This window comes from Macaca fascicularis, chromosome 2 (genome assembly GCF_037993035.2).
Source record: "Macaca fascicularis isolate 582-1 chromosome 2, T2T-MFA8v1.1".
NCBI lineage: Eukaryota > Metazoa > Chordata > Mammalia > Primates > Cercopithecidae > Macaca > Macaca fascicularis.
In genome coordinates, this window is record NC_088376.1 from 172,492,997 (window position 1) to 172,507,562 (window position 14,566).

The window sequence follows — 14,566 nt, forward strand, 5'->3', positions numbered from 1 at the left end:
ACTCTCCACAGTTTGGAGGTCTGGAAGTCTAATGGTGTTTGGTTCCAAGGTGCTATCTTAGGAAGAGACTTGAACTCACCTTCAAAATGTTTGAATCCAGAGGCAAAATAATGAAAGCTGCAACTCATTTTATCCTGTAGTGAGATCAAACAGATCAGCACCTTGTGACTATGTAGAAGGTTGGAAGCTAGGTGGAAAAGCAAAGAGATATTTCTTTAATTTCTTGGTACTTAACTTCTGCCCTGCTAGAAAGACTAAAGTTTCAGCTTCTCTCTGAACTTATTCAAAATCTTATTGAAATAAACTAATCACAATTTTACTGTAGCTTCCTCACAAAGTAAAGACTCTCATTAGTTATTTATTGCTGTACAACAAATTGCCACAAAAACATACTTATCATTGCACAGATTCTGTGGTTTAGCTTTACAATTTCCCACGGTTTATAATCAAGGCCCAGGGTCTTGCTGTCTTATCTAAAGGGTCATCTGGGAAGGATCTTTTCCAAGCTTATTCAATGATTGTTGACAACTTAGTTTTTTTTAATGTTATTGACCTGAGGGGACACAGTTCCTCATTGCCTATTGGCCAGAGGCCACTCTTAGTTCCTTGTCACATGGGCCTGTCTCAAATAATGGCTTGCTTCATCAAAGTGTGCAAGACAAGAAGGTAATAGGGAGAGTCAGCTATCAAGATGGAAGTCACACACCTTTGTCAGCTAATCACGGAAGTGCTATCACCTTCACATACTCTGTTGATTAGAAGCAAGTCTCTAAGTCTAGCTCACACTCAAAGGGAAGCCATTACAGAAGGTCAGAGATGCCAAAAATTAGAGTTAATTAGGGGCCATCTCAGAAGTCTGCTTAGCATAGCCCTCTGTTGTTCTTTCAAACACACTTCTCAGAATTCAATAAAAAATACAAAAACTGCAAAAATTAGAAAAATGTCAATGGAAACAGGGACAGATAATCAAGATGTTGAAAATATCAGCGAAGGGATTTAAACTAACTGTGATCAATATGTTAATGAACCTACAGGAAAATAAGTAAAGTAAAGGAAATTCCAGGAAGGATTTAGAAAACAAACAAAACAGAGCAAATATAATCAACAGTATTAATATCTGATTGAACACAGGCAATAAAAAATCAATAAATTTAAGGGCAGGATAGGATAATTGTTTAATTATTTCTAAACATGCTTAGATACAGACATGCTAAAAACTAAATATAAAACAAAAAAGCATGAGCATGACCTCTGCCAAATGGGAGTAGGAATTTACATAAATATAAAATGATTCCCAGTGTGTCAGTAATCATGTCAACTGAAGCAACAAGTGCTTCTTTGTGGACCTTCTTTTTCTTAATCTCTTCCAATGGGGGAGCAAGTGAATATGGGTCTAAATCTTTGATATTTATAATCGCAGAAATTTGGAGTATCAAAAGCACAAATGTTATCCTCCTGTATTATCTGAATGGGAATCTCTCCAGGCATTATCCGCTATTCTTCTTGCCTACTCTCTTGTGCTCTGGTCTAGTATTCCTGGCTTTTACAATGTATTAAAATTGGATTTTTGGAGGCAAAGCACGATGACTGAATAGAAGCTGCCACTGATCATCTCTTCTCCTAAGATCACCAAACCGAACACAAAAGCAGTACCTTAAAAGAACCAAAAATTAGGTTTTGAACAGATATTTAAAAAGAGACACTGCAAAGAGTAGGAAAGATGGTCTTGAGTTGCTTTCACCACTCCTCCCCCATTCCCTGGCATTGGCTGCCTGGCATGGAAAAGCTGCACACTTGGGGGAAGGAGAATGCAATGATTGTGGGACTTTGCTTTGGAATTCAGTACTGCCCTGTCACAGCAGAAAACAACACCAAGCATGACTCAGCCAGTGCCCACAGAAGAAGCACTTAGACCAGCCCTAGTCAGAGGAGAATCGTCTACCCCACCAGTTGGAAATTGAGTTTTGATAACCCTCGCCACTATGGGCAAAAGGGCTCTGAGGTCCTAAATAAACATGAAAGGCAGTCAAGGCCATAATAATTGCAATTCCTGGACAAGTCCTGCTGCTGTTCTGGGCTCAGAGTCAGTAGACTTGTGGGGCATGCAACCTATTGAGATGTCACCTGGAGTAGCCAAGAGAGGGTTTGCACCATCCTTCCCCCAACTCCAGGCAGTTGAGCTTACAGCTCTGGGAAAGACACCTCCCACGCACTTGAGGAAAGGAGAAGAAAGAGTAAAGAGGACTTTGTCTTACAACTTAAATACCAGCTCAGCCACAACAGGATAGGGCAGCAGGCAGAGTTCTGAGGTCCTCATTCCAGGCCTTAGCTCCTGGACAACATTTCTCGACATACCCTGGGTGAAAAGAGAACCTGCCTGTTTGAAGAGAAGAACCCAGTCCTGGCACAGTTTATCACCTGCTGACTAAAGAGCCCTGAGGCCCTGAATAAACAATAGTGGTACCCGGGAAGTACTCACTGTGGATCTTGGGTGAGACTGAGAGAAATATTGGCTTCAGGTACGACTCAGCACTTCTGTTTTAGAAAAAGAGAGAGAAGAATAAATAAAGAGGACGTTGTCTTGCAGCTTGGGTACCAGACTGGCCACAGTGGGGTAGAGCACCAACTGGGCTTGTAGCATCTCTGATTTTAGGTTTTGGCTCTTGAATGGCACTTCTGGACTTACCCTGCACCAGTGGGGAGCCAACTGCCCTAAAGAGAGAGTCCAAGACCTGTCAGCATTCACCAGAATCTGACTTGGGCATTGAATGAACATTAGCAATATCCAGGCAGTACTTGCTGTGGGTCTGGGGCATTGGTGACCACAGGGAGACACTTCTCTGCTTGTGTAAAGAGGAGAAAATAATGGGGAGGATTTTGTCTTCCAGCTTGAGTGCCAGCTCAGCTGCAGTAGAATAGGGTACCAGGTAGATTCCTAAAGTTTTTGCCATCATGCCCCACCTAGGAGATGGCATCTCAAGACCCACCTGGGACTGGGTGGGTCCTTGCCACACTGAAGGGAAAGACAAGCCTGGCTGGATTTGCCACTTGCTAATTGTAGAGGCCTAGCCCTTCAGCAAATGGAGGCAGTGGCAATGCAGTTGTTAAAGTAAGATTTTGATGAAACACAGTGCTGTGCTGGCTTCTGGTGGCGGCCACAGGAGTCATGTGTTGTGCCATCCGAAGCTCCAGATGGCTCAGCACAGAGAGAGAGAGAGAGAGAGGGAGACAGGGGGAGAGAGAGAGAGAGAGAGAGAGAGAGAGAGACTCCATTTATTTGGAGGAAAGAAAGGGAAGAGAGCAAGAGACTCTGTGTAGTAATATAGATAATTCTTCCAGATACTATCTAATAAGGCTATCAAGGTAGTACCTCAATGAGCCTGCAAGATCCACAGTGTTACTGGGCTTGGGATGTTCCCTAATGCAAACAAGATGGCAGTCATCAAAAACTTAGATAACAATACCCAAGTCCATTTGAATACCTGGAAGGCCTTCCCCTAAAAAGAAAGGTACAAACAAGCCTAGACCGTGAAACCTACAATAGCTACATAACTCTTCAATTGCTCAGACACTGACAAACATCAACAGGCAGCAAGACCATCCAGGAAAACATGACCTAAACAAAGTAAATAAGGCACCGGTAACTAACCTTATAGGGCATAGAATATGTGATCTTTCAGATAGAAAAATCAAACTACCTGGTTTGAATTCAGAATTCTATCAGATAAATTTAACCAAGAGATTAAAATAATTAAAAAAGAATTAAGGAGAAATTCTGGAGTTGAAAAATTCAACTGACATACCGAAGAATGCATCAGGATCTTTTAACAGCAGAATAGGTCAAGCAAAAGAAAGAATTGGTGAACTTGAAGACAGGCTATTTGAAAATACACAGTCAGATGAGACAAAAGAAAATAAAGTAAATTTTCTAAATCTTCAAAGTGTACTTCACTCTTTTTTACTTATATAAAGGTAAAAATGTATATAAAATTAAAAAAGAGTGAAGCACACCTAGAAGGTTTAGAAAATAGCCTAAAAAAGGCAAACTTAAAGTTAATTTGCCTTAAAGAGGAGGTAAAGAAAGAGATGAGGTAGAAAGTTTATTCAAAGAAATACTTTTTGAAACCTAGAGAAAGATATAAATATTCAAGTACAATAAGGTTATAGAACACCAGACAGATTTAACCCACATAAGACTACTTCAATATATTTAATAATCATACTCCCCAAGGTCAAGGAAAAGAAAGGATCCTAAAAGCAGCAAGAGAAAAGAAACAAACAACATACAATGGAACTCAAATATGTGTGGCAGTAGACTTTTCAGTAGAAACCTTAAAGGTCAGGAGAGAGTACCAAGATATATCTAAAAGTGCTGAAGGCCAAAATCTGAACCCTTGAATAGTATATCTAGTGAAAATATTCTTCAAACATGAAGGAGAAAGAAAGACTTTCTCAGACAAACAAAAGCCAAGAGATTTCATCAACACCAGACCTATCTTACAAGAAATGCTAAAGGAAGTTAGAAAAGAACGTTAATGAGCAGTAAGAAATCAACTGAAGGTGCAAAACTCACTGGTAATAGTAAATACGCAGAAAAACACATAATATTAAAACATTGTAATTGTGATATATAAACTATTCATATCTTGAGTAGAAAGACCAAAAGATGAACCAGTAAAAAGTAACTATAAAACTTCTCAAAACATAAACAGTACAATAAGATATAAATAGAAATAACCAACAGTTCAAAAGTGAGGGAATGAAGATAAAATGTAGTGTTTATTATCTTTCTCTTTGCTTGTTAGTTTGTTTATGCAATAAATGTTGTCATCAGTTTAAAACAATGGGTTTTAAGACAGTATTTGCAAATTTCATAGTAACTGCAAATTTTAAAAAAATCTTACAAAAGATACACAATAAACAAAAGGCAAGAAATGAAAATACACCATCAGAGAAAATATTCTTTACTAAAAGGACGAGAAGAAGGGAGAGAGCACAAAACAACCAGAAAACAAATAACAAAATTATAGGAGTAAGTCCTTACTTATCAATAATCTTACTGAGTGTAAATTGATTAAACTGTCCAATTAAAACACAGAGCGGCTGAGTCAATAAGAAAACAAGGCCTTTCTTTCTGTTACCCAAAAAGAAACACACTCCACCTATAAAGACGCACAGAGACGGAAAATAAAGGGTTGGAAAACATTCCATGCAAATGGAAATTTTAAAAAAGCAAGAGAATCTATACTGATATCAGACAAAATAGATTTCAAGACAAAAACTATAAAAAGAGACAAAGAAGGTCATTATATAATAATAAAGGGTTGAATTCAGCAAGAAGATATAACAACTTTAAAGATATATGGAACCAACACTGGAGCACCCAGGCATATAAAGCAGATATTATTAGAGCTAAGAAGAGAGATAGATCCCAATACAATAATAACTGGAGACATCAACACCTCACTTTCAGCACTGGACAAATTACATAGACATAAATTCAATAAATGTTGGATGTAAGCTGCACTATAGAACAAAAAGACTTAATATTTATCTACAGAACATTTTATCCAATTACAGAAGAATGCATATTCTTCTCAGCATGTAGATTCTCAAGCATAGATCTTATGTTAGGTTGCAAAACAAATTTTTAAAAATTCAAAAAAAAATCAAATTATTTCAAGTATCTTCTCTGACCACAATGGAATAAAATTACAAATCAATAACAAGAAAAATCTTGGAAACTATACAAACACTTGAAAACTAAACAATATGATTCCAAATAACCAGTGGGTTAATGAAGAAATTAAGAAGGAAATTGAAAATGTTCATGAAGCAAATGCTAATGGAACATAACATGCAAAAACCTGTGGGACACAGGGAAAGTTATACTAAGAGGAAAGTTCATGGCAATAAGTGTCTACATTGAAAAAGTAGAAAAATTTCAAATCAACAACCTAATGATGCATTTTAAAGAATTAGAAAAGCAAGAATAAAGTATACCCAAAATCAGTAGGAGAAAAAAAAATAAAAGAAATAATAAAATTTTATTTATCAGTAATAAATGAAATTTAAATGAAGAAACAACACAAAAGATCAACAGAATGAAAAATTTCATTTTTAAAATGATAAACAGAATCTACAAACCTTTAGCCAGACTAAGAAAATAAGAGAGAAGATCCAAATAAATAAAATCAGAGATGAAAAAGGAGACAATATGACTGATAATGCACTAATTCAAATGATCCTTAGAGGTAACTAGGAACAACCATATGTCAGTAAATTGGAAAATATAGAAGATATGAATACATTTCTAGACACATACAGCCCAGCTAGATTGAACCATGAAGAAATCCAAAATCTAAACACACTAGTAACAAGTAATGAAACTGGAGCTGCAAAGAAACATCTGCCAGCAAAGAAAAACCCGGAACCCCATGACTTTACTGTTAATTTTTACAAACATTTTAAGAAGAACTAATACTAATGCAACTGAAACTATTCTCCCCACCCCCCAAAAACAAGTGGAGCAGAAAATACTTCCAAACTCATTCTATGAGGCCAGTATTATCATGATACCAAAAGCATACAAAACATTAAAAAATAAAAAATAAATAAACTACTGGCTACTATCCCTGAAGAACATTGATGCAAAAATCCTCCACAAATTTCTAGCAAGCCACATTCAACAACACATTACATTAACCATAATTATTACCAAGAAGAATTTATCTAGGGGTGCAAGGATACTTCAATATATGCAAAACAATCAGTGTTATGCATCATATCAATGGAATGAAGGACAAAAACCATATGGTCATTTCAATTGATGCTGAAAATCTAATTAATGAAATTCAACATCCCATCATAGAAAAACACCATTAAAAAAACTGGGTATAGAAGGAACATACCTAAACACAATAAAAGCCATATATGACAGACCCATATCTTGTATCATAGTAAATTGGAAAATACTGAAAGCCTTCCCTTTAAGATCTGGAATAAGAGAAGAATGCCCACTTTTACCAATGTTATTCAACACAGTACCAGAAGTCCTAGCTAGAATAATCAGACAAGAAATAAAGGGCATCCAAATAGGAAGAAAATAAGTTATAATATTATTCTTTCCAGATTAGATAATCTTATGTTTGGAAAATCCTAAAGACTCCACCAAAAAAAATGTTAGAACTCTAAAAAAAATATATAGTAAAATTGCAAGATACAAAATCAACATACAAAAATCAGTAGCATTTCCATATGCCAGCAGCAAACAATCTGAAAAAGAAATTAAGGAATGTGGGAGTCTGAGACCAGCAGATCACCTGAGGGCAGGAGTTCAAGATCAGCCTGGTCAACCCCATCTCTACCAAAAATACAAAAATAAAAATTAGTTGGACATGGTGGTGCATGCCTGTAATTACAGCTACTCAGGAGACTGAGGCAGGAGAATCCCTGGAACCCAGGAGGTAGAGGTTGCAGTGAGCCGAGATGGCTCCAGTGCACTCTGCACTCCAGCCTGGGCGACAGAGTGAGACTCCGTCTCAAAAAAAAAATCAAGGAAAAATCCCATTTGAAATGGCTAGAAATAAAATAAAATACCTAATAATTAACCAAGTAAGTGTAAGATGTCTACATCACAGTAAAAGCTGTGAAACACTGATGAAAGAAACTGAAGAAAACACAAAGAAATGCAAATATATCCCATGTTCGTGGATTAGAATAATCAATATAATTAAAGTATCTATACTAACCAGAGCAACCTACAGATTCAATGCAATTTCTATTAAAACACCATGATATTCTTCACAGAAATTGAAATTTTAAAAAAATTCTAAAATTTATATGGAACAGCAACAGGTCTAGAATAGCTCAAAGCTATGAGCAAGAAGAACAAAAGTGGAGGAATTACATTACCTGACTTCAAATTTTAGTACAGAGTTATTATAATCAAAAAATCATGGTACTGTAATAAAAGCAGGCACATAGACCAATGGAATACAATAGAATCCAGAAATAAATTCATACATCTACAGTTAATTCATTTTTGACAGGGGTGCCAGGAACATATTTTGGGGAAAGGACAGCCTTTTAATAAATGATTCCGGGAAAACTGGATGTCCACATTTCTCAAAAGAAGACATTCATACAGCCAACAGACACATGAAAAAATGCTCATCATCACTGGCCATCAGAGAAATGCAAATCAAAACCACAATGAGATACCATCTCACACCAGTTTGAATGGTGATCATTAAAAAGTCAGGAAACAACAGGTGCTGGAGAGGATGTGGAGAAATAGGAACACTTTTACACTGTTGGTGGGATTGTAAACTAGTTCAACCATTATGGAAAACAGTATGGCGATTCCTCAAGGATCTAGAACTAGATGTACCATATGACCCAGCCATCCCATTACTGGGTATATACCCAAAGGATTATAAATTATGCTGCTATAAAGACACATGCACACGTATGTTTATTGCGGCACTATTCACAATAGCAAAGACTTGGAATCAACCCAAATGTCCATCAGTGACAGATTGGATTAAGAAAATGTGGCACATATACACCATGGAATACTATGCAGCCATCAAAAAGGATGAGTTTGTGTCCTTTGTAGGGACATGGATGCAGCTGGAAACCATCATTCTTAGCAAACTATCACAAGAACAGAAAACCAAACACCGCATGTTCTCACTCATAGATGGGAACTGAACAATGAGATCACTTGGACTCAGGAAGGGGAACATCACACACCGGGGCCTAGCATGGGGAGGGGGGAGGGGGGAGGGATTGCATTGGGAGTTATACCTGATGTAAATGACGAGTTGATGGGTGCAGCACACCAACATGGCACAAGTATACATATGAAACAAACCTGCATGTTATGCACATGTACCCTACAACTTAAAGTATAATAATAATAAATAAATTAAAAAAAAAAAAAAAGAAAACTCTGGGGAAACTCTCCAAGACGTTGGACTGGATGAAGATTTATTGAGTAATATCTCATGAACACAGACAAGAAAAGCAAACATCAACAAATGGGATCACATCAAGTTAAAAAGTTTTGGCACAGCAAAGGAAACAATGGGGTGAAGATACAACCCAAATAATGGAAGAAGATATTTGCACACTATCCATTTGATGAGGTATTAAAACCCAGAATATGTAAGGAGCTCAAACAACTCTGTAGGAACAAATCTAATAATATGACTTAAAAATGGGCAAAAGATCTGAGTAGACATTTCTCAAAAGAAGACATAGATGGCAAACAGGTACATGATAAGGTGCTCAATATAACTGATTGACTGAGAAATGCAAATCAAAACGATAACAAGATATCATCTTACCCCAATTAAAATAGCTTTTATTCAAGAGAATGTTAATAATAAATGCTGGCTGGCATGTGAAGTAAAGGAACATTTGTACACCATTGGTGGGAATATAAATTATTACAATCACTCTGGGGAATAATTTGAAGGTTCCTCCAAAAACTAAAAATAGAGCTACCAGATAACCCAGTAATCTCACTGCTAAGTATATGCCCTCCAAAAAGAAAATCAGTGTATCGAAGAGATTTCTGCACTCCCACGTTTATTGCAGCACGATTTGCAATAGCCAAGAATTAGAAGCAATGTAAGTTTCCAACAACAGATAAATGAATAAAGAAATATAGTACATGTACGCAATATAAAATGTGCAAAATGTACATGCAAAATGTACACAGTGGAGTACTATTTAGTCATAAAAGATGATATCTTATCATTTGAAACTGCATGGGTGGTACTAGAGTTCATTTGGTTAAGTGAAATAAGCCAGGCACAGAAAGACAAGCGTCACATACTCTTACTTATTTTTGAGATCTAAAAATTAAAATAATTGAACTTACAGAGATAGAGAGTAGAATGATGTTTACCAGAGGTTACAAGGGGTGGTGAAGGTTGGGGAAAGTGGAAATGGTTAATGGGTACAAAAAAATAGAATGAGTAAGATCTAATATTTGATAGAACAACAGGATGACTATAGTCAACAATTTATGGTACAAGTAAAAATAACTCAAAAAGTAGAATTGACTGGTCTGTAACACAAAGAAAGGATAAATGCTTGAGGTGATGGATACCCTATTTACCCTCATGTGATTATTAGGCATTGTATGCTTGTATCAAAATATCTCATATTTGATATTCCATAAATACATATATCTACTATGTAGCCATTAAAAATAAAAATAAATTGGATTTTTGGGTCTCTGCCTGGCTTCTTTGGAGTGACACCTCAGTTGGATGGTACATGTTCTTTTCATCTATACTGTGTTGGATCGCTCGGATCACCCATTCCATACCCTCTGGCCAGTCCTTGGCTCCTATATATCCAAAACAAGAGAGTGGTTCTTAATATTGTTTTCATTGTGTAGTTTTCCTAGATGAATGAGAAATACTATCTTGGTGATTAATTTTAAACTAGACATAAAGATAAGTTTTGGCAGTATTGGCAGGACGCTGCAGAAACTAAGCAAGAACCTTAAGCATATACTCCATCTAGACTGCCTCCTCTGGATAATTTTGACGCGTTTAGTTTTTAGGGGGTGAGAAAAGGATAATATTAGATTTTTACCATGATCTTTAACTACTTATTTAATCCAATATTTGTTTTTAACTTTCTATATACCAGGCAGTTTCTTAAGCACTGAGAATTAAATGGAGAACATGACATACAGGCATCCTTGAGTGTTGAGACTTTATGGATCAATCCTGTTTCCAAGTAGAGGAAAATCATCAATCTTGAGTTTTCTTTGCCTCTTTACCAATCCTCCCTAGAGAAGGTTAAATGTTTTATCGGATGGAGAATATAGGATTGAGTACTAGGCATGCATGGCTTCACCCCTGTGGAAGTACTCAGATTTGGAATCTTTCTGCTTACAAGAAGCAAGTGCTCATATCCGCTTTCTGTTATGCGGTAATAGGGGCTTTCTCCACAGATCAGAGGAGGCCAATGTTAGTCCAACTGTGACAACTAGTAAAGTGAGTATTAGATATCTAACTCAGTCATGAACATTATCATGATTATTTGGTCATATATCTTTATTCCAAACTTTTTCTTCTTTTAATAAGTCAATAATAAAACTAACATCTTAAAGTCTCTATGTGTTCAATTCCCATGTCTATCTACCTTTCTCAGACAAGGAAGAATTTATTTATTAACCTCTAAAATCTCAATAGTGGGGTTAGACACAAGTACATCCAGTATAATGAGGGCTAAGATAAGCATAATAAAGAATAATAGCGCCGGATGCGGTGGGTCATGACTGAAATCCCAGCACTTTGAAAGGCCGACGCGGGCGGATCATGAGGTCAGTAGATCAAGACCACCCTGGCTAACGCGGTGAAACCCCATGTCTATTGAAAAAAAGAAAAACAGAATAATAGCACAGAGAAGGGTTACCTTACCCAGACTGGGAAGAGTGGAGCTGTCAGAAAAGGATTTTTTAAATGTGTACTCATAGCATCTTCTGTTCTCTTTAGCTAGTGCCGTGTGAAAAGCGAAAGCCAGTAGATTGTGAACTTTATTGGGACTGTATTAATTATGGAATCAGGCCACTGAAAATAATTTTAAAGTTTGGGTCAATATATACAATTACATCTAAATTAAGAGTTATCTAATCAGTTATTTAATAAGTCGTTACTAAATGTATATCATGTGAAGTAAAATTTCTTTGAATAAGTAAGCTATACTCCCAAATTAGGGCCTTCCTTTACATTTACTGCTTCTTCTTCTTAGAATAACATATCCCCGGATATTCATATGTCTTGCTCCCTCCTGGGTTTTAGACTTCTCCTGATCCAGTCTGATTAATATTATTAGGTTGGTGCAAAAATAATTGCAGTTTTTGCCATCACTTCTCACACCAGTACTCTCTCCTCCCCACTTCTCTGTTTTATTTTTTCTTGGAGCTATTATCACCATGTGACAGAAAACAGTCTGCTCAAAACATTGCAAAGTCTCCCCTCTTTCCCACAGAAGAATCCCAAGCTCTCAAGAAGGCCTTCAGAGCCCTCATGATAGGCTCCAGCTCCATTTCATCTCTAATTCCATCTCTTTCCCTTATTCCAGAGTGATTTTAATCTAGGAAAGATAAGAAGAGGTTTGGAAAGAGTTTTGTGCCATGACTTAGGCTTAGAAGAATCTCTCTGGCCACTGGGTTGAGAACAGATTGGTAATGGGTGGAAGAACTGTGGCCAAGATTGGAGTTGGGAAACCAGTTACAAGACTACAGATTTAATCCAGGTGAGAGATGATGATGCTTTGGAACTGGGCGGTATCAGCACCTGGGAAGTGAAGACAAAGGTCAGTTCTGGACATATTTTGAAAATAGAATCAACAGGATTTGCTGAGATTGAATTTGGGACTTGATAGGACAAGGAGAGCCATCACTGATTCTAGTGGTCCTGTCTCAGTAACCAGAAAGATGGCATCACACTTACCAAAAGGAGAAGATTGTAGAATGTAGGGTTGGGACTGAGATACAGGAGTACAGTTTGGGACATGTTGCATTTGAGTTACCTGTTTAATATTAACGTGAAGGTCCTGAAGAGGGAGTTGGAAATAGAAGATTACAGTTTGAGAGAAAAGTGGGCAGGAGGTCTAAATTTGGGAGTGTTTGGCATAGTTAGTATTTAAATTTTTAGACTAAATAAGATCATAAAGAGAGGGAGTGTGGATAAAGAAAAGATTAATGGACTCATCCTTGGGGCACTTTGATGGTTGGAGGTCAAAGGGATGAAAAATAGCTGGAAAAGGGCAAAGGAGAATTCAGTGACGTGGAGGGGAAAATGCTAAGTTTGGTGTCCTGGAAACCAAGAGAGAAGCATTTCAATGAATAAGAACTGATTAAGAGTGTCAAATACTCCTGATAGGTCAAGTAAGATACATTAGCTAGAATACATTGCCTAGATCACTAGAAATATGTTTGAGAAAATGTCAGGAGGATAAATTAAACTCCTATCTTTTAGCCATATGAAAAGGTAGGGAGAAAAGCATAGGTCAATTTTCAGTGGACAAAAAACTTAGTCACGGTTTCATCCCAAATAGATAAACAATCATACACACATAAATATGCACTCATACTTTTTTTTATATCATGATTATCATTGATAGATACCTGGCTCTCTTATTGGCCCACAGTAAAACTGAAGGTGGTATATCTGTGGACACAATTCAGGGTATTTCATAGAATCTATCATGAGGAAGGACATGGGGTGGCAAAAAGTTGTTTTGTATTTTACCTACACAAAACTTTCATCAGATAATTTCCAAGTTATTATCTACTCATTGCTGCATCACATTGCCCCACCCTGAATACCATTGTAGAATTACAGGATATTTTATCATATGGTTTATTTTTATTCCATTGATAAGTGCATCTCATGAAGACATATTTTGTAGTTCTCAGAATGACTTATGTGAGAACTCCTAAATAAAAATATTGATAAGGTAATGTCCTTGGACTAAAAGTTCTGTTGAGTTTCTTTTTTGATTAGCTTAACCACTGATAACTACTTGTGAGCACATTTTCTCACACTCTGAAAGATTCTATTAATGTTACTCTAATATTGTATTAACTTAGAATTTTTTTTCCAACCCACTACTTCCTAAGATATTTTTATAGTAGTTATTAAAATCACTGCCTATTTATTTATTTACTGTGAACCCAATTTATTATTAACTTTGCTACATTTAACAAGACATTATTACACCTGTTTGATGTATAAAATATGAACCTAGAATCAAGCACAGGTGTAACTTGTCTAAACATTCGTATTGTCATTGAATTTTGGAAATTTAAATAATTTTAATAAGTCCTTTTTTTCCCCTTTGTCATTCTGTTTCTTTCAAGAACCATCAGATAACGCTATCCTTAAGCATCTCTTCCTGCCAATCACTATACGTTTTCCAATTTGGCTTAGTTATCAAGATTTTAATAGTATTGGATATTCCCCAAATATAGAAAATACTCTCTCTTTTCTTGGTGAGAATTAGTTCTTCCCAAGGATATTTTACTGTGTTGTATGAAAGGAGAGAAGGCTAGCACTCCCCCTGACAAGAATGGAAGAGGCCCTCGGGCCTGACAACACACAAGATTATTAAGGCATTGACACCTACTTCCAAGGACATTTTATTAAGTACCTTCTAGTGCATTTGTTTGTATTCTTTAATTATTTTATTGTGTCTATTGTGGATCCCCAACTAGGCTTTAAACTCTTGAGAATCAGTATCATAAAACAAAATAGTAAAACAACAGCAACAAGGATTAATTTTCCAAACATACAGGGAATTTCATACCTCACAAGAAAATTGTCACCTTGAGAGTGTCTTACATTCATTTCAATGACAGAGCTTTAAAAAAAAAGTCTTTGTAACTATTTTTGGAATTATCTGTACAGCTATTTGGAGTAAAATGAGTAAATTTTTTATTTATGAGCTATATTTTTTTTCTGAAATACACCCCTAAAATGATATTATCTAAGTGAACTCCCTTTTGCACATCTCATTGACCTCTGGAAGA

The 14,566-nt window shown here is 36.4% G+C and overlaps 1 long non-coding RNA gene and 1 other non-coding gene across 4 annotated transcripts in view; both read left to right on the forward strand.

Annotated features, from left to right (window-relative positions):
• LOC102128784 (uncharacterized) overlaps nt 1-14,566 on the forward strand; it is a 530,667-nt gene that overhangs the window by 67,289 nt on the left and 448,812 nt on the right. The window lies entirely within an intron of this gene.
• On the forward strand, nt 14,063-14,192 carry LOC123572081 (U6atac minor spliceosomal RNA). Its single transcript, XR_006696421.2, has one exon. It is a non-coding gene; the product is annotated as a U6atac minor spliceosomal RNA (small nuclear RNA).